Source organism: Lissotriton vulgaris, chromosome 9 (genome assembly GCF_964263255.1).
Source record: "Lissotriton vulgaris chromosome 9, aLisVul1.2, whole genome shotgun sequence".
NCBI classification, from domain to species: domain Eukaryota; kingdom Metazoa; phylum Chordata; class Amphibia; order Caudata; family Salamandridae; genus Lissotriton; species Lissotriton vulgaris.
In genome coordinates, this window is record NC_141697.1 from 420,272,041 (window position 1) to 420,294,464 (window position 22,424).

Consider the following 22,424-nt stretch of genomic DNA (forward strand, 5'->3'; position numbering starts at 1 on the left):
CCTGCCAATCAGACCCACAGCCTAGCTGTTCTCTCGCTAAATTGCTGTGTGTACCCTAGGTGCATTACCCAATTGGAACTGGGCCACCCTGTCAGACCCTGTAACTCAGGGCATCGGTGTACCCAGGGCCTACCAGGGGCTGAAGCATGTATTATGCCACCCCTGGATGGCCATCTAAATCTGACACAACTGGCTGCACGACAGCTGGGGCAACGTGGCGTACTCGCCCTTTGCTGTAGGTATAGTATCCCTATACCTAACCTTAAAATGGACACCCAAGTTCCTATCAGTCACTCCTATGGCAGGCCTTGACAATCCTGCAGGTAGAGTGCATGGAACTGTGTGAATTGGGCTCTGGCACGAGCCGAGCCCGGTTGCAGCTTGCGGAACCAAGACCCAATGGCTGTTCCATGATAACGCGTATCATATAGGTAACTTCGGTATCGCGTTATCAAGACATGTCGAGTAAGGTGTCATACGAATCGGGATGCTGCCCCCTCACCAATTCTGGCGACGAGGTTAGCATTCCGCCCTTCTAGAGGGACACGACATGTACGTAACTGTGAACCCCGGTTAAAGTTAACTGAAGCCTCAGCTCCACAAAATGGACGCTGCCACCACAGACACGAGTCTGACCTCCTGCTGCTGGGAGTCCTTCCAGCGAGGAGAGCTTGGACAAAGGGTTTCCTGTCCAGGGCGGTGTTCGCACCGTCCCAGACAGGGTTTGTGTATTCTGGGTAGGTAAGGCTTTGCAAGAAGGTGACTGCGGAGTGGCACCCCGGTGCTCACTACGCATCTGCCGGCTAGAACCAGTTCCAGGGGCGCGCAGCCCCTGACCTGGGGAAAGTCCAGCAGGGGGAGAGGGGTGTAATTACCCCCCTTCCTGGTCCCACCCCTAGGGCAGGACCTAGTCATGCACCCACCCCTTTCTTTAGGATAAAGGCTGGAGCGGGGACCCTTCCAAATTAGATCATCTTTGAATCAAGAACTACTTTGTACAAAAGGACATTCGAGACTCTTCTCAAGATTTCTCCCTTGTGGCTAAGGAGTAGTCACCCTGCATCCGCAGGCACCATCTAAGAACTCTGCGGTTTGCTGCAAGTCCTTCCTCAGGAATCCGACGACCCAGCTCGACGAGAACCGGCTTCCCTGGCACCTCTGACCTCTACCCACATCGTCAGCTCAGCTGAGATCTGTGGGTGCGACTAGACCTCGAGGGACCGGCCATCATCAAAACCTGCACGCTTTCTTAATCCAGCACGACCACCGAAGGAATCCTCTGGTGAGTGCTCTGGGGTCCGAGAAGCCCCGATCCTGAGCAGCTCCAGCACCGAAGTGCAGCCTCCCAGCATCTCCACGATCTGCGTGGGGCCCTTCTGCTCGCCGCTCAGCACGTTGTCCGACCTCTAGCCGCTGGCTTGTGATCACCTTGACGACATCCGACAACCAACGCTGCTGGTCTGGTTGCTCCAGACCAGCCCTTGCTCCCTTTTCCGAGAGGAGCACCCCGGACCCTCCTGGTCCACTCAAGACGCCATTTTAGGCCCACCACGTGGCCCTGAAATCTGCCAAGGCTTGTTGCCCCAATCCTGGGCCCAGCGACGCCGACAGCATCAACCTTCGTGGGAAAGCTCGCACCTCCATCCTGGTCGCCGACAACGCCTCCTGGTCTGTGAGACTGCAGAGCCTAGCGTCGCCCACTCACCTAGTCGAGGTGACGGCCATCCGGTGCCTTCCTGGTACCCTCTGACTACTGGCTAGTAGTACGAACTTGGTCCCCTCTGCTTTCAGGTATCATCGATCTCTGATCCAGGCTTGGATCTCTACGAACTATTCTACACTGGTCGCCGGCCAGCAACTCCTTCCTTCCGGCTCCTGGCTCGTCAGCGAAGACCCCCGACGCCTGTAAGACTTGTGCAGCCGCAGCCCTTGTGGCTAGGTAACTCCGGCATTTCGGTGCCCGCATAGCCTCCTTACTTAAGGGTCCTGAGTCCCTCGCTTCCGACTTGCCTTATCGGGTCCGCCTGAGAACACTAAACTTTCCGTGCCCTCGGGCACTTGTATTGATTGTGCACTTGAAGTATTTTCCTGAGAGTTTTGTTCTGTGCTTAGTACCCTGTCCTCATAAAGAGTACAGGGCTGTTGTGATTCTAATAAATATACTGTTTATTTTCATAACACTTGTGTGGTGTCCTTTCACTTGGTGTTCAAGGGGTATGTGATGGTATAACAGCTGGCTTAACACGCCCTCTAGAGTTTAGCCCGAAGACTACTCGTATCCACGCTACTAGGATAGCTGGTCCAAGGTTGATTTACAACCAATCACCATAAGGGTCGTTTGGAACGATACATAGTGGTCACTAGAATAGTGAACACTGCATATCGGGCCAACTTCTCACACTTGGGACGACAAGATACGACTGCCTCTGCATGCTCTTCAGTCTCTGAAGTGGTGGTGTTCAGCGGAGAATCTCCTCAGAGGGGTTCCCTTCCACAAGGACATTCCTACTCAGACGATCGTGACGGATGCTTCTCCCCACGGCCTGGGAGCGCATTCGGGAGACTTACAGATTAAAGGTGCGTGGTCTCCGATGGAGTCCACTTATCACATCAATTTCCTGGAACTCAGAGCTGTTCACTTGGCGCTGAAGGCCTTTCATCCGTCCTTCCGGACCAACTCTCTGCTTGTACAGACGGACAGTACTACCACGATGTATTACCTAAACAAGCAGGGGGGGGTCGAGATCGCGCACCCTGTCTCGGGAGGCGCAGACGCTCTGGCATTGGCTTCTGGCAAGAGGATTGACGATAACGGCCACCCATCTGCCAGGTGTGCAGAATGTTCAGGCGGACGCACTGAGCAGACTGATTCAGGAAAACCACGAATGGGTCATAAACGACGACGTGCTAGAAGTCTTCGAAAGGTGGGGGACTCCAGACGTAGATCTGTTCGCCACCGCCGAAAACAGCAAATGCCGAGACTTAGCCTCCAGGTACTACCAGAGAGGGGACGCTGGGGAATGCACTCTGGATCAACTGGTCGAACAGCTTTGTGTACGCTTTTCCACCCATTCCCCTGATTCCAGCGGTGCTGATCAAGCTGTCCCAATCCAGGGCGCGGATGATCCAGATTGCCCCGGAATGGCCCAGACAGTGGTGGTTCATGGACCTGCTTCACCGGTCTCTCCTTCCTCACATACGGCTGCCGTGCAGGCCGGACCTTCTCACGAAGTTCGGGGGACAGATGTTGCACCCGAACCTCTCCTCTTTGAGTTTGGCAGCATGGCTCCTGAGATAGTGCAAAATGGCCATTTGAATCTCCCAGACGATTGCATGGACATACTGAAGGAGGCTAAGCGACCTTCCACTAGGACTTCCTATGCTTACAAGTGGAAGAGGTTCTGTATCTGGTGCAAGTCTAAGAACTATGTGTGAGAAGGTGGCCTGATATGCAGTGCTCACTATTCTAGTGAACACTATGTATCAGTCCAGCAACCCTTATTGATGATTGGTTGTAAGTCAACCTTATAGACCAGCTATCCTAGTAGCGTGGATACGAGCAGTCTAAGGCTAAAGACTCGAGAGGGCGTGTTAAGCCAGCTGTTTACCACACATATACCCCTTGAATACCCAGTGAAAGGACACCACACAAGTGTTATGAAAATAAACAAGATATTTATTAAGAATCACAACAGCCCTGTACTCTTTGAGGACAGGGTACTAAGCACAAACCAAAACTCTTACAAAAATACTTAAGTTAGCACAGTATATACAAATGCCCGAGGGGCACGGAAAACCATATACTCTGAAAGTGGAATGCGAAATTACTAGCAGGTAAGTACAGTACTAATAGCCTTTGGAATCGCTAGGACTTGACTATAGAATCGTTAGATTACTTCTAGGAGACCCAGGGGACTCGGGTGCAGAGTGTGCACTCTCACGCGTGATGCGGGACAAAGTCTATGGTAGCTAGGAATTGCAAAGTTAGTGTTCTCGGGCGAACCCGACCTGGTGGGAGGAAAACGAAAGTGGATTCTGACCCTTGGATAGTGAGGCTATGCTGGGGCACCGAAATGCCGAAGTTACCTAGCCCAGGGGCTGCAGCTGCATATGTCTCAAAAGACGTCGGGAATCCTCGTAGACGGACCAGGAGCCTGGAAGAAAGAAGTTGCTGGCAGGCGACCAGTGAAGAAAGTTCGATGGATCCAAGCCTGGATCGAAGGAAGAGGACACCTGAAAGCAGAGGGGACCAAGTTCGAGACTACTAGCCAGTAGTCAGTGGGCACCAGGAGGGCACCGGATGGTAGCCACCTCGACTAGGTGAGTGGGTGACGCTGTGATCGCAGATCTCACGGACCAGGAGGCGTTGTCGGCGACCAGGATGGAGGAGCGATCTGTCCCACGATGGATGAAGCTGTCGGCGTCGCTGGTCCCAGGATTGGGCAACAAAGCCTTGGCAAATTCAAGCCCACGCGGTGGACTTAAAATGGCGTCTGGAGTGGACCAGGAGGGTCCGGGGTGCCTCTCTTGAAGAAGGAAGCAAGGGCCAGTCTGGAGCAACCAGACTAGCAGCAGTGATGTCGTCTGGCACCGTGAAGAAGGCCACAAGCCAGCCAGCTAGTAGCCACAAAGCGCGGTGAGCACGCAAAAGCAGAAGGACCCCACGCAGATCGTGGAGATGCTGGAGGGCTGATCTTCGGTGCTGGAGCTGCTCAGGGTTGGGGCTTCTCGGACCCCAAAGCACTCACCAGTGGAGCACACGGTGGGCTTGTTACAAAGAAGTCGTGCAGTCTTGGCGATCGTCGGTCCCTCGAGGTCTCGTCGCACTCACGGTTCTCAGCTTTGCTGTAGAGGTGAGTAGAGGTCAGAGGTGCCAGGGAAGCCGGGTCTCGTCGAGCTGGGTCGTCGGATTCGTGAAGGACTTGCAGCAGACCGCAGTGTTCTTAGGATGGTGCCTGCGGATGCAGGGTGACTACTCCTTAGCCACAAGGGAGAATCTTGAAGAAGGAAATCTTGAAGTCCTTTCGCAGAAGGTCGTGTCTTGATTCCAAAGATGATCTAATTTGAACAGGGGGCCCGCTCCCATCTTTATACTAAAAAAGGGGGCTGACCCGGTGACTAGGTCCTGCCTATGGGTGGGACTAGGAGGGGGGTGGTTACACCCCTCTGCCATGCCGGACTTTCCCCAGGCCAGGGGCTGGTGTGCCCCTGGAACTGGTTCTGACCGGCCTATGCGTAGTGAGCACCGGGGTGCCACTCAGCAGTCACCTTCCTGAAAAGCCCTGCCTACCCAGGATACACAAAACAATGTCTGGGACGGTGCCAGCACCGCCCCTGACAGGAAACCCTTTGTCCAGGCTCCCTTCGCTGGAAGGACTCCCAGCTGCAGGGGGTCAGACTCGTGTCTGTGGTGGCAGCATCCATTTTGTGGAGCTGAGGCTTCGTTTAACTTTAACCGGGGTTCACAGTTACATACATGTCGTGTCCCTCTAGAAGGGTGGAATGCTAACCCCGTCGCCAGAATTGGCGAGGGGTTAGTATTCCAATTCGTATGACACCTTACTCGACATGTTTTGATAAAGCAATACCAAAGTTAGCATTTAACCGCGAGGATTATAATGCACTTAAGAGTATATGGTATGCAATATCATGGAACAGCTATTAGGACTTGGTTCCGCAAGCTGCAGACAGGCTCAGCTCATGCCAGAGCACCATCTCACACGATTCCAAGCACTCTGCCTTCAGGATTGTCAAGGCCTGCCATAGGAGTGACTGATAGGAATCTGTGTGTCCATTTTAGGGTTAGATATAAGTATACTATATCTACAGCAAAGGGTGATTACACGACTTTGCCCCAGCTGTCATGCAGCCAGTTGTGTCAAATTTAGGAGGCCAGCCAGGGGTGGCATAATACATGCTGCAGCCCCTGGCAGCCCTGGGTACACCTATGCCCTGAGTTACAGGGTCTGATAAGGTGGCCCAGTACCAATTGGAAATGTACCTAGGGTACATGGAATCCATTTTAAAGAGAGCGCAGTAGGCCTGGGGTCCTGATTGGCAGGGTCCCAGGTCGACTATGTCCAAAACCAGCTAAAACACAGGGCAAAAAGTTGGGGGCAACCATAGTCAGGAGGTACCTTCCTACACAACCCCCCCCCAAACGAAAGGAGATAAGGCTATCCTTGTCCAGGTAAGCCTCTATTACCTAAGTGGCCATATAAGGAAGGACCAGCTCTGGCTTGGTTTCCCCCTGTGTCATGGTCCACTAGGCAACCCCTCACCCTAAGGGTATCTGAGGGTCTCCACCATAGGGAATCTCTGTCTCTGGTGTGTCTTGGGAAAGAAGAAGGCTGATGCTGGGATGGAGTACTGAAGTGAGGCTCCTCTACCTTTGGGCTCAACTTCCTCCAATCACCATTCATCATGTGTGCCTTTCTTTCTTTAGCTGAGATGCACTGAGCTCTCAGGGTCAGCCTCTGGCTACCTAAAGCTGGAGGCTGAGTCCCTCTGTTTGGCTTACTGGAGGGACAGGTCAGGTCTGGGGTTTTTAGGCCCCATGTTTGGCTGTGCCCAACAGTGTCCAGCTGTGGGAGGTCCCTAACTACTTTTAAGGGGGATCCCTCAGGAGTCTGATTTCTTTTCATTTGGCTAGGTTTACCAGCTTCAGTGATCCTAATCTGCTGATTAAGGAGTTCTTTTGGACAGGGGGCCCTTTGGGGTCCACCACTGGCCTCCCTGATCTCTTCAGCCCGGGGCTGACTGAGGCAGGGTAGAGAGGTGCAGGTTACCTGCTCCAGACTGGGTCCCACCTGGGAAGGTTCCACTGCCATCAGGGGCTCTGCCAGGCTAGGCCTGACTACCTCTGGGGCAGTTCCTTCAACAGGGGTAGAGTCAGTTCCCTGAGGAGGCTGGCTCTCACCTAGTGTCTGGGAGGGGGAAGACTCTTCTTCCTCCTCAATGCTCTCTGTTTGAGTGGAGTGATCCATTGTTTCAGGCTTCACAACCTCACTATCTGTTTGAGTAGAGGCTGAGACCATTTCAACCTTGCCAACCTTTTCAGGAGGGCACTCAGTTTGTGTTTGGGCTGTGACTGTCACAGCCCTCCTATCCTGTTCTGGAAAGTCTGTCTGAGCCTGGGCAGTGGCTACCACTGCCCTTCCAACCTTTTCAGAGAGGAATGGTGCTTGGACTGGGGCTGTAGCTATTACTGCCCCACTACCCTGTCTGGATCGGCCTATCATTCTGGAGTGAGTTTCTTGCTCCACCTCAGCCCATGCTGAGAGTTTCAGGTCATTCCCCAGTAAGCAATCTACAGGTAGGTTATCTGTCACTGCCTCTCTCATGGGCCCTGTGACATTACCCCAGCTGAGCTTGACTACTGCCATGGGATGCCTTCTCTTCACTCCATGAATGTCTGTCACCTGATAAGTAAAACCAGGGGTCAGTTGAGCAGAGGGGACCAGATGGTCAATCACCATGGTGATGCTAGCCCCTGTGTCTCTGAATGCCTCAACTTTCTGACCATTCACTAAGACCTCTTGTCTATACTTTCCCAAAAGGTGGGGTCCAGTAGTTAAGTTGGCAAACCCCAAGCCAGTCTCACAGACCAGAGTGTGGTCAGGGAACCTGGCTAGGCCATAGTCCTCCTGATTGCCCAAAGTAATGCCCACCACATTCTTGGGGGCACTCCCACCACCTGGGGGATTACCACTAGTGGTAACAGGAGGTTTAGGAGTATTACCTGGGGGTATATTTCCCTTATTACCATTTTTAGGGCAACTGGCATCACTTTTGTAATGACCCACCTGTTTACAGGTATGGCAATAAGGTTTCTTCTGTTCTGAAGGAGTGTTCTGGGACCCACCACCCTTGTTGGAGTTTTGGGGCCCTTGGGAAGTCTTCTCTGTGGATTTATCCCCACCCTTCTCTTGAGGCTTGGTTGATTCCTTTTTCTGGTCACCACCCTGGTTTTTAGGCCTAACCCTGGTTCTGACCCATTTGTCTGCCCTCTTACCCAATTCCTGTGGAGAGGTCAGATCAGAGTCTACCAGGTGTTGGTGTAATAACTGGTTCTGACAATTATTTAAGATTTGCTCCCTCATAATTAGATTGTACAATCCTTTAAAATCAGTAACCTTACTACCCAGTAGCCAGCCTTCAAAAGCCTTAGTGGCACAATCAACAAAGTCAGTCCAATCTTGAGACTGAGTTTTCTGGGTGTCTCTGAACAGCATCCTGTATTGTTCAGTGGTTAAACCAAACCCATCAACCAGTGTATTCTTCAAGATTTGGTAATTGTTAGCATCCTCAACTCTAGTAGTGAGGAGCTTATCTCTACCTTTACCATCAAAGGAGAGCCACAAGATAGCTGCCCACTGACTTTGGGGAACACCCTGCACAGTGCAGGCTCTCTCCAAAGCAGTAATCCATTTGTGGATGTCATCCCCTTCTTTAAAGGGGGGCACTATCTTATTCAGGTGCTTTGTATCAAAACTCCTTTCCCTATTGCTAGGTTTATTGCTGCCACCAGTGGGCTGTAGCCCACATAATTCTTGCTCTCTAGCAAGGGCAAGTCTCTCTTTGGCCAGGGCAAGTTCTTCCCTTTCAATCCTCAGTTTGACTGCCCTTTCTTCAGCTTCATACACTCTCCTCTTAGGGGAAGACATCCCTCTGTGAGAAGAGTTGAGAGAGCCATTGGTTCGAAGGGATCTGTTAGAGCCTCTTGATAGAGACCTAACTCGTCCATTCCCAATGTTAAGCTGACCTGAGAGTGGGCCCAGGGGTCCCCCAGTACCAAGCTCATGTCTGCTTAAGTTGGACCTGGTTAGTCTACTGACTTCTACCTGTCCCTTATCTGCCTCATCCCCTGACAACTGATCCTCATCCTCATCCTCAGCATTATCTGCTTCCTGGAGGGGATGGTCAGTGCTATCAAAGGGTCCCTGTAAGGAGGGCAAACTTCCATCTGGATTAGAAGGGTCTGGGTTACCAGCCCTACTGGTATCATAAGCCTCTAAGAGACCAATCAGAAAGGAAGTTGTGGGGTTAGACCCCTGTTTTAGCTTCCTGAGGGTACACACTTGTCTCATCTCATGGAAGCTAAGAGCAGCATATTTAGAAGTGACCTGTGGAGGGTCCACTGACACAAGGGGATACTCAGAGTTTCCTCCTTTGTCTGACATGCTGATTCTAGTGTGGTGTAAGTGATGCACCTACCTACACTATGTGTTTGCCTACTGATCCCTTGCTAAGAGTTGCAGCCAAGGTGTGCTAAGCCTTGAGGAGCTGCAACAGCTGGTTCAGTAGAACTCAGAGTATTCTAAGCTAAGTTATATGTACCTAACAGTACTTATGTGATCTTTCAACAAGATATTCTTAGGATACATGTGGTAAAACAGCAAGCTCAAATCCCAACCGCTGCTCACCAATGTGAGAAGGTGGCCTGATATGCAGTGCTCACTATTCTAGTGAACACTATGTATCAGTCCAGCAACCCTAATTGATGATTGGTTGTAAGTCAACCTTATAGACCAGCTATCCTAGTAGCGTGGATACGAGCAGTCTAAGGCTAAAGACTCGAGAGGACGTGTTAAGCCAGCTGTTTACCACACATATACCCCTTGAATACCCAGTGAAAGGACACCACACAAGTGTTATGAAAATAAACAAGATATTTATTAAGAATCACAACAGCCCTGTACTCTTTATGAGGACAGGGTACTAAGCACAAACCAAAACTCTTACAAAAATACTTAAGTTAGCACAGTATATACAAATGCCCGAGGGGCATGGAAAACCATATACTCTGAAAGTGGAATGCGAAATTACTAGCAGGTAAGTACAGTACTAATAGCCTTTGGAATCGCTAGGACTTGACTATAGAATCGTTAGATTACTTCTAGGAGACCCAGGGGACTCGGGTGCAGAGTGTGCACTCTCACGCGTGATGCGGGACAAAGTCTATGGTAGCTAGGAATTGCAAAGTTAGTGTTCTCGGGCGAACCCGACCTGGTGGGAGGAAAACGAAAGTGGATTCTGACCCTTGGATAGTGAGGCTATGCTGGGGCACCGAAATGCCGAAGTTACCTAGCCATGGGGCTGCAGCTGCATATGTCTCAAAAGACGTCGGGAATCCTCGTAGACGGACCAGGAGCCTGGAAGAAAGAAGTTGCTGGCAGGCGACCAGTGAAGAAAGTTCGATGGATCCAAGCCTGGATCGAAGGAAGATGACACCTGAAAGCAGAGGGGACCAAGTTCGAGACTACTAGCCAGAAGTCAGTGGGCACCAGGAGGGCACCGGATGGTAGCCACCTCGACTAGGTGAGTGGGTGACGCTGTGATCGCAGATCTCACGGACCAGGAGGCGTTGTCGGCGACCAGGACGGAGGAGCGATCTGTCCCACGATGGATGAAGCTGTCGGCGTCGCTGGTCCCAGGATTGGGCAACAAAGCCTTGGCAAATTCAAGCCCACGCGGTGGACTTAAAATGGCGTCTGGAGTGGACCAGGAGGGTCCGGGGTGCCTCTCTTGAGGAAGGAAGCAAGGGCCAGTCTGGAGCAACCAGACCAGCAGCAGTGATGTCGTCGGGCGTCGTGAAGAAGGCCACAAGCCAGCCGGCTAGTAGCCACACAGCCCGGTGAGCACGCAAAAGCAGAAGGGCCCCACGCAGATCGTGGAGATGCTGGAGGGCTGATCTTCGGTGCTGGAGCTGCTCAGGGTTGGGGCTTCTCGGACCCCAAAGCACTCACCAGTGGAGCACACGGTGGGCTTGTTACAAAGAAGTCGTGCAGTCTTGGCGATCGTCGGTCCCTCGAGGTCTCGTCGCACTCACGGTTCTCAACTTTGCTGTAGAGGTGAGTAGAGGTCAGAGGTGCCAGGGAAGCCGGGTCTCGTCGAGCTGGGTCATCGGATTCGTGAAGAAGGACTTGCAGCAGACCGCAGTGTTCTTAGGATGGTGCCTGCGGATGCAGGGTGACTACTCCTTAGCCACAAGGGAGAATCTTGAAGAAGGAAATCTTGAAGTCCTTTCGCAGAAAGTCGTGTCTTGATTCCAAATATGATCTAATTTGAACAGGGGGCCCGCTCCCATCTTTATACTAAAAAAGGGGGCTGACCCGGTGACTAGGTCCTGCCTATGGGTGGGACTAGGAGGGGGGTGGTTACACCCCTCTGCCATGCCGGACTTTCCCCAGGCCAGGGGCTGGTGTGCCCCTGGAACTGGTTCTGACCGGCCTATGCGTAGTGAGCACCGGGGTGCCACTCAGCAGTCACCTTCCTGAAAAGCCCTGCCTACCCAGGATACACAAAACAATGTCTGGGACGGTGCTAGCACCGCCCCTGACAGGAAACCCTTTGTCCAGGCTCCCCTCGCTGGAAGGACTCCCAGCTGCAGGGGGTCAGACTCGTGTCTGTGGTGGCAGCATCCATTTTGTGGAGCTGAGGCTTCGTTTAACTTTAACCGGGGTTCACAGTTACATACATGTCGTGTCCCTCTAGAAGGGTGGAATGCTAACCCCGTCGCCAGAATTGGCGAGGGGTTAGTATTCCAATTCGTATGACACCTTACTCGACATGTTTTGATAAAGCAATACCAAAGTTAGCATTTAACCGCGAGGATTATAATGCACTTAAGAGCATATGGTATGCGATATCATGGAACTGCTATTAGGACTTGGTTCCGCAAGCTGCAGACAGGCTCAGCTCATGCCAGAGCACCATCTCACACGATTCCAAGCACTCTGCCTTCAGGATTGTCAAGGCCTGCCATAGGAGTGACTGATAGGAATCTGTGTGTCCATTTTAGGGTTAGATATAGGTATACTATATCTACAGCAAAGGGTGATTACACGACTTTGCCCCAGCTGTCATGCAGCCAGTTGTGTCAAATTTAGGAGGCCAGCCAGGGGTGGCATAATACATGCTTCAGTCCCTGGCAGCCCTGGGTACACCCATGCCCTGAGTTACAGGGTCTGATAGGGTGGCCCAGTACCAATTGGAAATGCACCTAGGGTACATGGAATCCATTTTACAGAGAGAGCAGTAGGCCTGGGGTCCTGATTGGCAGGGCCCCAGGTCGACTATGTCAAAAACCAGCTAAAACACAGGGCAAAAAGTTGGGGGCAACCATAGTCAGGAGGTACCTTCCTACACTATGACCCAACGACATGCAAGGAAGACGTCATCCTTCCTTATCTTCTACATTTGGCGCGGTCTGGCCTGAACGTTCATTCCATTAAGGTTCATCTCGCTGCCTTGACTGCCTACAGGAAATGCCCTTCACAGACTTCCTTCTTCCAGATCCCTGTGGTCAAAGATTTCTTGGAAGGCTTGAAGAAAGTATTCCCTCCTATCAGGCTTCCTTCGCCTTCATGGGATTTGAATGTGGTGCTGTCCAGATTGATGAAGGAGCCTTTTGAACCTATTCATAAGGCTTCGTTGCAGCACCTGTCCTGGAAGGCGGCGTTCCTCGTGGCCATTACATCGGCCCGCAGGGTGAGTGAAATTCAGGCGTTGTGTTGCCAAGAACCTTATACTGTATTTCATGCTGCTAAGGTTGTTATGCATACTCACCCTAAATTTCTTCCCAAGGCTATTTCTGATTTTCATATCAACCAGACTATAACTTTGCCTACGTTTTTTCAGGATCCTTAATCTCCAGCGTAAAGGTCTTTACATTCCCTGGATGTCAGGAGGGTGTTGAAATTTTATCTGGATAAAACCAAGGATATTCGTAGGTCAGACCAATTATTTGTCAATTATGGATCTGTCAGGACGGGTTTTGCTACCTCTAAGCAGTCCATCTCTAGGTGGATTGTGTCCTGCATACAGCTGTGTTACCAAAAAGCTAATAAGACCTTAGGGGGTAGGCCTAAGGCTCATTCCACCAGAGGTAAAGCTGCCACGACAGCTTTACTCCGTAATGTTCCGATTGCAGAGATCTGCAAGGCGGCCACTTGGAAGTCGGTTCATACCTTTGCTAAGCATTACTGCCTGGACACTGATGCCAGGGCAGACGCTCAGGTTGGGCAGGCTTCACTACGGAATTTATTCGCACTATAGTGGTTGTTTCTGTTTCTCCACCGCCGCTTTGGTGTGGGGATGGGCTTGCCATTCTATTCACTAGATTATGACTATACACAGAGATCCCCTACTACAGAAGGAGTAGTTTCTGTCCTGTAACTCCAGTTCTGTAGTAGGGGATCTCTGTGTATAGTCATAATCTAGTGAATAGTCCCGCCCATGTGCGTGGACCCCGGCAATCAAAAATAATCTCTTAAGTTGTCAAAATAATGCAGAAACTGCAAAGACACTTAAGAGAATTTAAAGACAAATAATGCAGCCTATATCCACAGGCTACACTGTCCAGTACTTCAACTAGAAATTCCACCAAAAGAAAACACCACACACAGCACAGCCTGCTAGTTTCTACCATAGAGAAACCTGCCTCCCCAGTCAAAGACTCAGGAATGATAGAGAGGAAGGTAGGGACAGACAAGCCCCATAGGCTGCCATTATGTGGCTTAAATAGGATACTGTGCCTTTAAGAGAACTTTCCAGAACTTCTCCCAGTATGCCAGAATGCATAGCAGGTCCCTCTACTTTCAGTTCTTTTTTCCAGCTCCTGCTTACAGGACCCTGGCTTTGAGCTCTCCCTTTTTCAAGGGTTTATTGGAATTTTTTGGCACTTTTGAATTCTAAAAGTGTTGCAGTTTACTTCTTGGTGTTCTCTTCTCCTTTTTTGTGCTGTTTTAGGCGTTTTAGGGCTCTAGAATGCCTGGCCTTTTTGTTAAGTGCCCAGCATGTGAGAGGAAAAAGGCCAAGACTGACCCCCATGATGTCTGCATCGTGTGCCTCCCAGAAGATCATGTCCCTGAGGATTGTGTCATCTGCCAGCAGCTTTCTGCTCGGACTCTGAGGGACAGATTGAAGATCAGGCTGGCTGGCCTGGAGGAGAGGCGTCTGCAGGCTGCAGGTGGGTCTGGGCAGGCTGGGAAGGTTCCCTCTGCCTCTGCTGAGGCCCCTGGGGGGCTCCCCAGGGGCAGGAAGTCCAGCAAACGGTCCCGGTCTCTGTCGACGTCGATTGCATCGACGACGACGTCGAGAGGGATGACGGCGGTGTGCTCCCCTTCTCCCCGGGGCTCCGGGTCGAGACGGCGTGACGGTTCGACGTCGAAGGAGAAGCCACCGTCGACGTCATCGTCTTCGTCGAGGTCTTCCTACCGACGCCGAAGGCAAAGTGACAGGCATCGGCGCTCGCCGTCGAAGCGGCACCGACGCTCGCCGTCGAGGCGACGCCGTCGATCGACGTCAAGGCACCGGTCGACGTCGAGGGGCTCCTCGACGTCGAGAGCATCAAGACGACGGCGACGTTCGTTGTCGAAGGCGGCGTGCGACGTCACGGAAGAGGAGATCGGCGTCGAGGAGTCGACGGTCGACGCCGAGGAAAAGAGGGTCGACGCCGAGAAGACGGCGATCGACGCCGGAGTCGAGGAAGCGTCGTTCGACGCCGGAGAAGCGTCGCTCTGCGTCCAGCAGACAGCGGTCAGCGTCTAGGAGTCGGTCAGCCTCTCCAAAACGGCGCAAGAGGGATTCTAGTCCCAGAAGTCACGCTGCTTCGAGTGGAGGACACAAGAGGAAGCGGTCACCTGCTGATGGGACTGGCTCTCCGCACCCTTCGCCGAAAGGGTCACCGGGCTCGGTGTACTCAGGTGTACACACCATCTCGGCCCAGGACTCCGACTCCTCCTCCTGTTCCTAAGGAGGATCCTCCACCCAAACCGCCACTGCCTTCAGGAGACCCTCCTCCGCCTCCGGTCCCTCCGCATGGGCCCACCCCGCAGCTGAAGGTTCCTCCTCCGAGGTCCACTTCCCTGCCGTCCCTACCTGTTCCTCCTAAGGGGATCCCAAAACCGAAACCCTGTGAGGAACCGACGAAACCCCGTGAGGAACCGAGGAAGACCCCTCCACGAAAACCGAAGGAGCGGCCACGTGCAGGCAGGTCTCGCTCTCGCTCTGGGAGGAAGGAGAGATCGCGACGCAGATCATCCACGAGGTCGAGACACCGCCGTAGGAGGCGCGAGTCTCGCTCACAAACGAGGTCCTCTGGGACCAGGGTCTATTCTCCCACCCTATCGGGGTCACCGGACACGAGAGTGTCCCCCGATAGATGACCTGGTGGCGTTCCATGACGTCCTTTTACGGGGCGCGGCGAAGTTGGGCATATCCCTGACGGTGCCCACTCCGAAAACATCAGTCATTTTTGAGACTTTACATCAGAAACACCTGTCTCGTCCTCTCCTGCTGGCCCTGGAAGAACCGGCTATGTCCCTGTTTCTCACCCCTGCGGTGACGAAGGCGGCCCCATCAAGATTACTGAAGAAGTACCGGGCCCCCGATTCGGATCCGGCCTTTTTAAGAACGGAACCTCCTCCTGACTCGGTCATTGTGACGGCGGCCCGCAAGCATCATGCCACCACTCCGTCCTCCACGGTTCCCCCGGATAAGGAGTCAAGGTGGATGGATTCGGCGGGGAGGAAAGTCTGTGGCACTTCCGCTACCTCTATGAAAGCGGCGAGTGCCACGGGACTGTTGGGCCGATACGACCGCGCCCTCTGGGACTCCCTCGAGCGCTTTGCGGAGCATTTACCTCGGGAGCAGCGGGAAGACTTCGTGGAAGTACTGAGTGAGGGGATGCTGGTGGCCAACCAGATTATCAGCGCGGCAGCGGACTCTTCCGTGTTGGCTGCTCACGGATTTTGCCACGGAGTCAACCAACGGCGCCACGCGTGGCTCCGGCTTACGTCCCTGAAGCCGGACGCTCAGCAGAGGGTAGCCAATCTACCGTTCTCCGGTGAGAACCTCTTCGGGAAGCATGCGGACGATGAGATGGCCCGCATGAAGGCGGAGGCCGAGACGCTGACGGCTGTGGGCCTGGAGAAGCCTAAAGAGACCAAGAAGCAGTACCGCCCTTTCCAACGGCGGTTCGGCGGACAAGGCCGAGGACGGGGACAGGTTTCGGGGCAATCGCAACAGCAACACCAGTTCCGTAAGCCGTTCCAGAAGCGCCAGAAGGGCAGGGGAGGCCAGCAGTCGGCCCCAGCGCCCAAGGGCCAGGCGGGGTCTAGGCCCTAGGAACCTACTTCCCCCGGATCTGTTACCCACTCCGGTAGGGGGAAGCATTCAATTTTTTCTGGCAGAGTGGAGAAAAATTACTCAGGACAAGTGGGTGCTGAATATTGTTTGCAATGGATACAGTCTTCGGTTCACCAGCCCTCCTCCAGCTATTCCCCCGGCCAGCTCGCCGTTTCAGCTGCGCGAGCTTCAGGCGGAAGCGGATATCCTGTTGAGGAAAAGGGCGATAGAAGAAGTACCTCGGTCTCAGAGAGGAAGAGGTCTGTACTCCCGGTTCTTTCTGGTTCGCAAGAAGGACAAGAACGAGTTCAGGCCCATTCTGGATTTGCGACAGGCAAACAAATGGATTCGCAGAGAAAAGTTTCGCATGCTGTCGTTGCATCAGATTTACCCTCAGTTGCAACAGGGAGACTGGCTATGCGCTATAGACCTACAGGATGCTTACTTCCATGTGCCCATTGCACACAAACACAGGAAGTAGTGTAGTTCCTAGTTTCCCACTAGGCCCTGCGCATTGGAATAACATAAACAGTAGTATCGACGTGGAACTGCGGATATTCCAGGCCTCTGCTGACTATGCTAAACTTAATTGGGTTTGTTACCAACTAGCTCAGAGGTCACTGGAAACTTTCTTCTCTGCATAGGAAGTGATCAGCTTCCCTGGCACAGACAAGAAGGGATTCAGCTTTCCAACAACCGTGCAACATGACAACTTTTGCTCCTCAGATCAAGAGTCAATCTCTAGGGTCGTGTGAAACAATAGACATGTATTTCACTCAGTCAGATTAGTGCAGTTTACTTTCACGATATGTAGAGAATAGAGAGACGGGCGTTTGTCAATAAAGGGTTAACATTTATTGAACAGTCTTTCTTCTCGTACAAGAGAAATGTATTGCCACAATTGCAAGACTTGTTATTATAAAAAGTACGTACAGTAAGATAAGTATTGCGAAATAATACTGTAAAAGCATTGATATGGTTTCTTAGCCATACAATGGTTTAAAAGTAATAAAACATATATACAGTCATATATACATTAGGCTAACATACTCAACTGGTGCTTCTAACTACGCCTACCCCAGTGTGCCTGACCTAAGCCTAACACGTGGAAGGGGAGTAAGTAAGTAGCTTAAGATAAGTTGGTTTTACCAAGGTTTGCTTCAAGAATTCTCATCTAAGGGTTTAGTCAACACCATACCTCTGAATAGAATGATGGAAGTCTGGTATTTCCTTCAGGAGGAACTCGGTATCCCAGTCGCCCGCGAGGGCAGACTAGAAGCGCTGGAGCTGGATTTCTCTGTTCAGCGCGTCGAGGAGGAGGAGGAGGGGGGGACAGCGTCCGTGGGCAGCTTGGCATCTGCTGGGCTCTTCGCAGAGGGACGGCTGTTCAGCTCCTAAGCTCACCACACCATCGTTCGCACTTTAGCAGCGATAATGGTATCAGTAGCTTCACCAACAGCAGCGGGGCACCAGCAGCATCAGCGTACTGCATACAGCATACAACAGCTAGCAACAGGGTAGCAGGCTGCAGCAACAGGCAACAGGCTATTGCTTAAGGCAACGTTGGTAATATTTATACCTGACAGGTGCCTGGTTTGACGCAAGTTTGCTGGACATAAGACGTCAATTAAAGATGTCACTAGGAAGTGATAGCTATCAGTTGCTCATTAGAGTTCCATTACTAATCAAAACACAGCAAGCGGGGATTTCCAGGTTTGCTGAGTTTTTATCTTGTTGAACTCGGAGTGTTAATCTAGGAATATCAGATAGTGACTTCTGCTCTGTCATTTCACTAATTGGTTGCAAAGGAAGTGGCAGAGAACTATTCTGGAATGTGGCTCTGTTCATGTGAGGCCAGAGATGACTTTCTGAATATCGCACTTGAACGGTTATGCCAATATAGGGAATAAATGGATTTATAGCCGAATAGGGGCATAAGGTCGCAGTATCGATCAGGAACCTAGATAAACACGCAACACCCACTCCACGTTTTCATGTCCATCAAATTACTAAAACTAGAGCAATAGGATGCATGTGTAACATTGCCCACCCCAAAATACATAAATGCATTCGAAATAGGCGTATATTGTAATACGTGAAATTTAGGTACTGTACGTTTTTGAAGCATAGAAATCATTCAAAAATTATTGCATATGAAATCAATGAACGATTATGCAAAAAGAATTACACATGAAGTATCTCTGAAACAGAAGAAGGGCGAGATAAATCATCACATATAAATGCATTGCAATAAATGTGCTAGAGGCTGATGTAAGTTTATGTCTCTAGATGTGTTTAGAAATTGAAGTTTGAAGCTTCTGTTCTCTAAGAATAGTTTTTACCTTAAGCAAAGAATTGTTCGTGCCAAAAAAGGTCAATATTAAAAAAATGTCCAATTCAAAAGAATTAATGCTTGAACGTGAAAATAGAGTTCCAATGCTTTCAGCAGTTTTTGTTGATCAAAACTGAAGGCCGAATTCAGAGTTCATGGGAACGCTGTGTGTCGGAAAGCTTCTCAAGTTATTGTTTCTGTACGGGTGAGAACATCGTATCAGACAGGCTCTCAAAGAATTGGTCTACAAAATCAGGTGACAGTTCAACCAAATTCGATAGTGCTGTAACTTGGCAGGTGTGAGAATGATTGCCGTCATCATAGTCAGGAGCAGCAATGCTCACAGATGGTCGTACCTGGGTGATGTTGCTTTTGTCACTCGCTCCACTGTTACCACCTAGTCGTAGTACAGGAGTCTCAACGAATGCCGTCATCAGGATTGGTAGCCGCTGGGGACAACACAATGCGTGAGCCGTTATTGGACTGAGCAAAGTATCGACGTCCATTGGTACTGCTGATGGAAGTGAAAGACAGATGTCCAACACGCATTCATCTCCGCATAGCATACATCGAAGAACCGGTAAGATACAGTTCTGCCATATAGGTCTGAATGAAAGGAACCAGGTCATGTTTAGATCTCTCAGCCTGGCCAATCCAAGGACGTTAGTTATCCTGTCCCGGTAGCGCATTGCTAGGATTGTCTCTTCCATTCCCATGGGAGCTATGTCTGAGTTTCGGCTTGCCATAACGAAGCAGGAGGGTCAAAAATAAAATCCCTGCAACGAGTCCCAAAAATAGTGGTATGCTGCCAAAAACAGAGTGTACAAAATTAGGAACGATTCCCAAAATTGCTTGAAAAGGTGTTAGCAGTCCCATAAAGACTGTCTTAAATATACCTGGGATGCTTGTGGCACTAGACATGTTAAGGAGTTGGCTGAGTATTTCTACGAAATGCACAGGGCAATTTGTTGATAAAAGTTCATGAACTTCAGTAGCTGTCCTTGCAACTAGAAGATCATACGTCTCTTTTGATGAAGTTATAGGCACTGTTGTCTGCAAAAGCACAGACTTCATTTTGCTTAAAGTATCAATTCGTATAGAATAGAGATTCAGACGAGGCCAGATGGGAGTCACTGTGTCTGCAGGCCCACTCGGGAACAATGCCTGCATACAGAATTTGACCATGGATGTTACGCTTACTAGATAACTTTTCCCTGGCACAAGGCCACAACATCTGTGATCCGTTCTAAGAATGTAACTCCCGTTCGCAAGTTGCATAAAGAAGTGCTCTATCTGAGTTGCAGGTGTGACTAGCTGGTGGCATGAAAGGTTGTTAGAATTTCCATCACATGCTCCGTGTAAATTAATACCCTGACACAAAAGTATACCGCTTAGTGAATGTTTACAATTTTCACCACTAAGAAATACATTTTTGTCGCTGTCACTTTAGCAAGAATGTGTGTATGGTAATTTCCATTCAGATTTTACATATCCTTTACCCAATTGTTCATACTGGCCAGTAGGTATGTATTCAAGGCATTTTTTAAATCGGAAAGTTGTTATCGGAATAGTGATAATTCCGTGTATTATCCATTCAATGACAGGACTCTCTGACATTGTCAATGGTAATCTCTCAAGTTTTTCGATGCTCAGGATTGTATAGTCTGCTCCTTTCTGTGCCAAACTGATTTGTTTATCAGTAAGGTTAAAAATGGAAAATAATGACGTTGTGTTGATTAAACGCCAAGGCACATAGCCTGAACGAAGATTTTGCAGCGTCCAGCCTAATTCTATAATAGAACGTAATTGAGATTTTTCATGTTGTAACATTAGCAAGTCTCTATCTATCACATCAAAGGCAGAGGATACAATATTGTCCAACGAATATATTCTGGAAGACAGAGTCATTAACCCATTGTCCACTACAGAAAGTGATTTTTCCAAATTAATACGATCAATTTCTCGTATTTTTTCTGCTGTTTCAATTTGTGTGACTTTCCAAGCCTCGTTGTACGCAGCATAGATACTGGTCGCTATGAAACGCTTTTGACGCTGTTTGCGTGGTCCAAGAATGAAATCGCGCAAATCAGCACCATCTTTTAGTAAAGACAAGTGTTGCTTAATTTCAGCCAGTGTGGATGATGTTAGCCATTCGAGGCAGAGTTTCCCTACACTGTATGTTGTTATTATCCCTGGATGTTGTCTCGGAATATCTCGGGTCTAGTCTGGTCATTTTTAGCCCCTGTGTTTTGTTCAGGAATCTATCTTGACAGCTGTTTGTGTCAGCAGGCCAGATTAACCACTTTTTCCAATCAGGATGTGTTCTGTTGAAATTTAAAATTTGTTTAACGTCTAACTCAATATCCGTAGTTTTATTTTCAGGTATTGGCTTTGGTATAGACGGTGTTTTAAGCAGAGCCGGTCCTAGGCCTTCTGAGGCCTTCTGAGGCCCCGGGCGAAAGGGAAGATGTGAGGCCCCTCTAAGTGCCTTACTGCCTGCTCGAGTGCGCTTTTCCCTACTCTTCGGGGCCGGCAGGGGGCCCCCTGAGCGCGAGGCCCTGGGCAGCTGCCCATACCGCCCATGCCTAGGACCGGCCCTGGTTTTAAGGTCTTTGATCTTAGCTAGGCCAAGACAGGATGTTTGGTGTATTGTCATTTAAAAACAACATTTGTTCTGGTATCATGCAGGTTCTAAATAGTGCTTCAATGCCCTGTACCTGCCAATCTTTTGTACCCCAAATTGTTTTCGTTTCAATGTTATTTTTTCAATAATCAAAACCAAATGTCATCATTTTTTCATAAAATGCTTCTGAATATATCAATTTAGAATTTGTCAGCATTGTTTTCATCCCTGTTTTATCTAACAGTTTGTAATAAAACGTTTCTGCATTACTGGTGTTAAACCCTGAGAAGTATTTGAATTTCTCAAAAAATGCTTTAGAACTGCTTTTAGGTGGTGTAGCACAATGTTCCCATTGATTATACATAAAAACATTTCTAGGCTGTGCAGATTTATGCAAGTAGTGATCACCATAGTGTGTGTAACAGAATAACTGCTCATAACTAGATGAACCTTGTAAATAATCATGATCTGTGAATCTAGCTGACATTACTAAATCAGACATCATGTCATTAATACTGTTAAAGTCCCAATCATCAGAGAATGTACTAGGTGTTACAAAGTCACTTAAAGAAACCTTCAGTTGATGAGGATACTTCAGGATTTCGACCGGACCATATATCTCATAGTCTGTTTTCTCCCATACTACCCCACCAGGTATTGGAATTGCTGTGACATTTACTGTTGACAGTTCTCTTTTCTTCACGTGGGATGATCTGTGTGGTTTCAGGACTAGGTTGATGTTCTGACTTGCTGTGTCCATTCAATTGTAATAAAATTTCCTAAAATTAAAACTAAAATTAGGCATAGTAGGAGTATGAATACCCCTGAAATAATCCAATGCTCAATCAACGGTGAATCCAGATATAATTCTTTGATTTGTTGAAGGAGTCCTGTTGTATTTTCTGTAGAATACTTTTTTGTTTCTGGCATCACTTCGGGGTCGTTTTGATCTTCAGAGAAGTTGTCAAAGTTGATGAAATAACCAGAGGCAGTTCTGTCAATTGATGGGATTGTTCTTTCAATCTGTCTCTCCGTAGCACTTTCTGATGCCACATTAGTGTAGTGTAGACTGGTGTTTCTTGACGAACCGTTTCAATCTGTGTCTCAAGAGGCACGAGTTCCATGGCATTATTGCATAGTCCTTCATTGTGCACTGCAGGCTGATCGAATGTGATTAGTCTTTCAGTTTGAACCTCTTGGATTGTTGCAAGTTTGGGTATTCTGTTGTTTCTTGGGAGTCCACTGGGCCTACTGTTGATTATAGGCCACATGCTTGTGGTTTTACCAGGTCGATAGACACGACTCTGTTCTCCTTTTTACCAGCAAGGGGCGGTAGTA

General features: G+C 49.8%; 1 protein-coding gene across 1 annotated transcript in view; it reads left to right on the forward strand.

Moving 5' to 3' along the window:
* The window catches only part of RCOR1 (REST corepressor 1), a 745,358-nt gene that overhangs the window by 614,484 nt on the left and 108,450 nt on the right, over positions 1-22,424 (forward strand). The window lies entirely within an intron of this gene.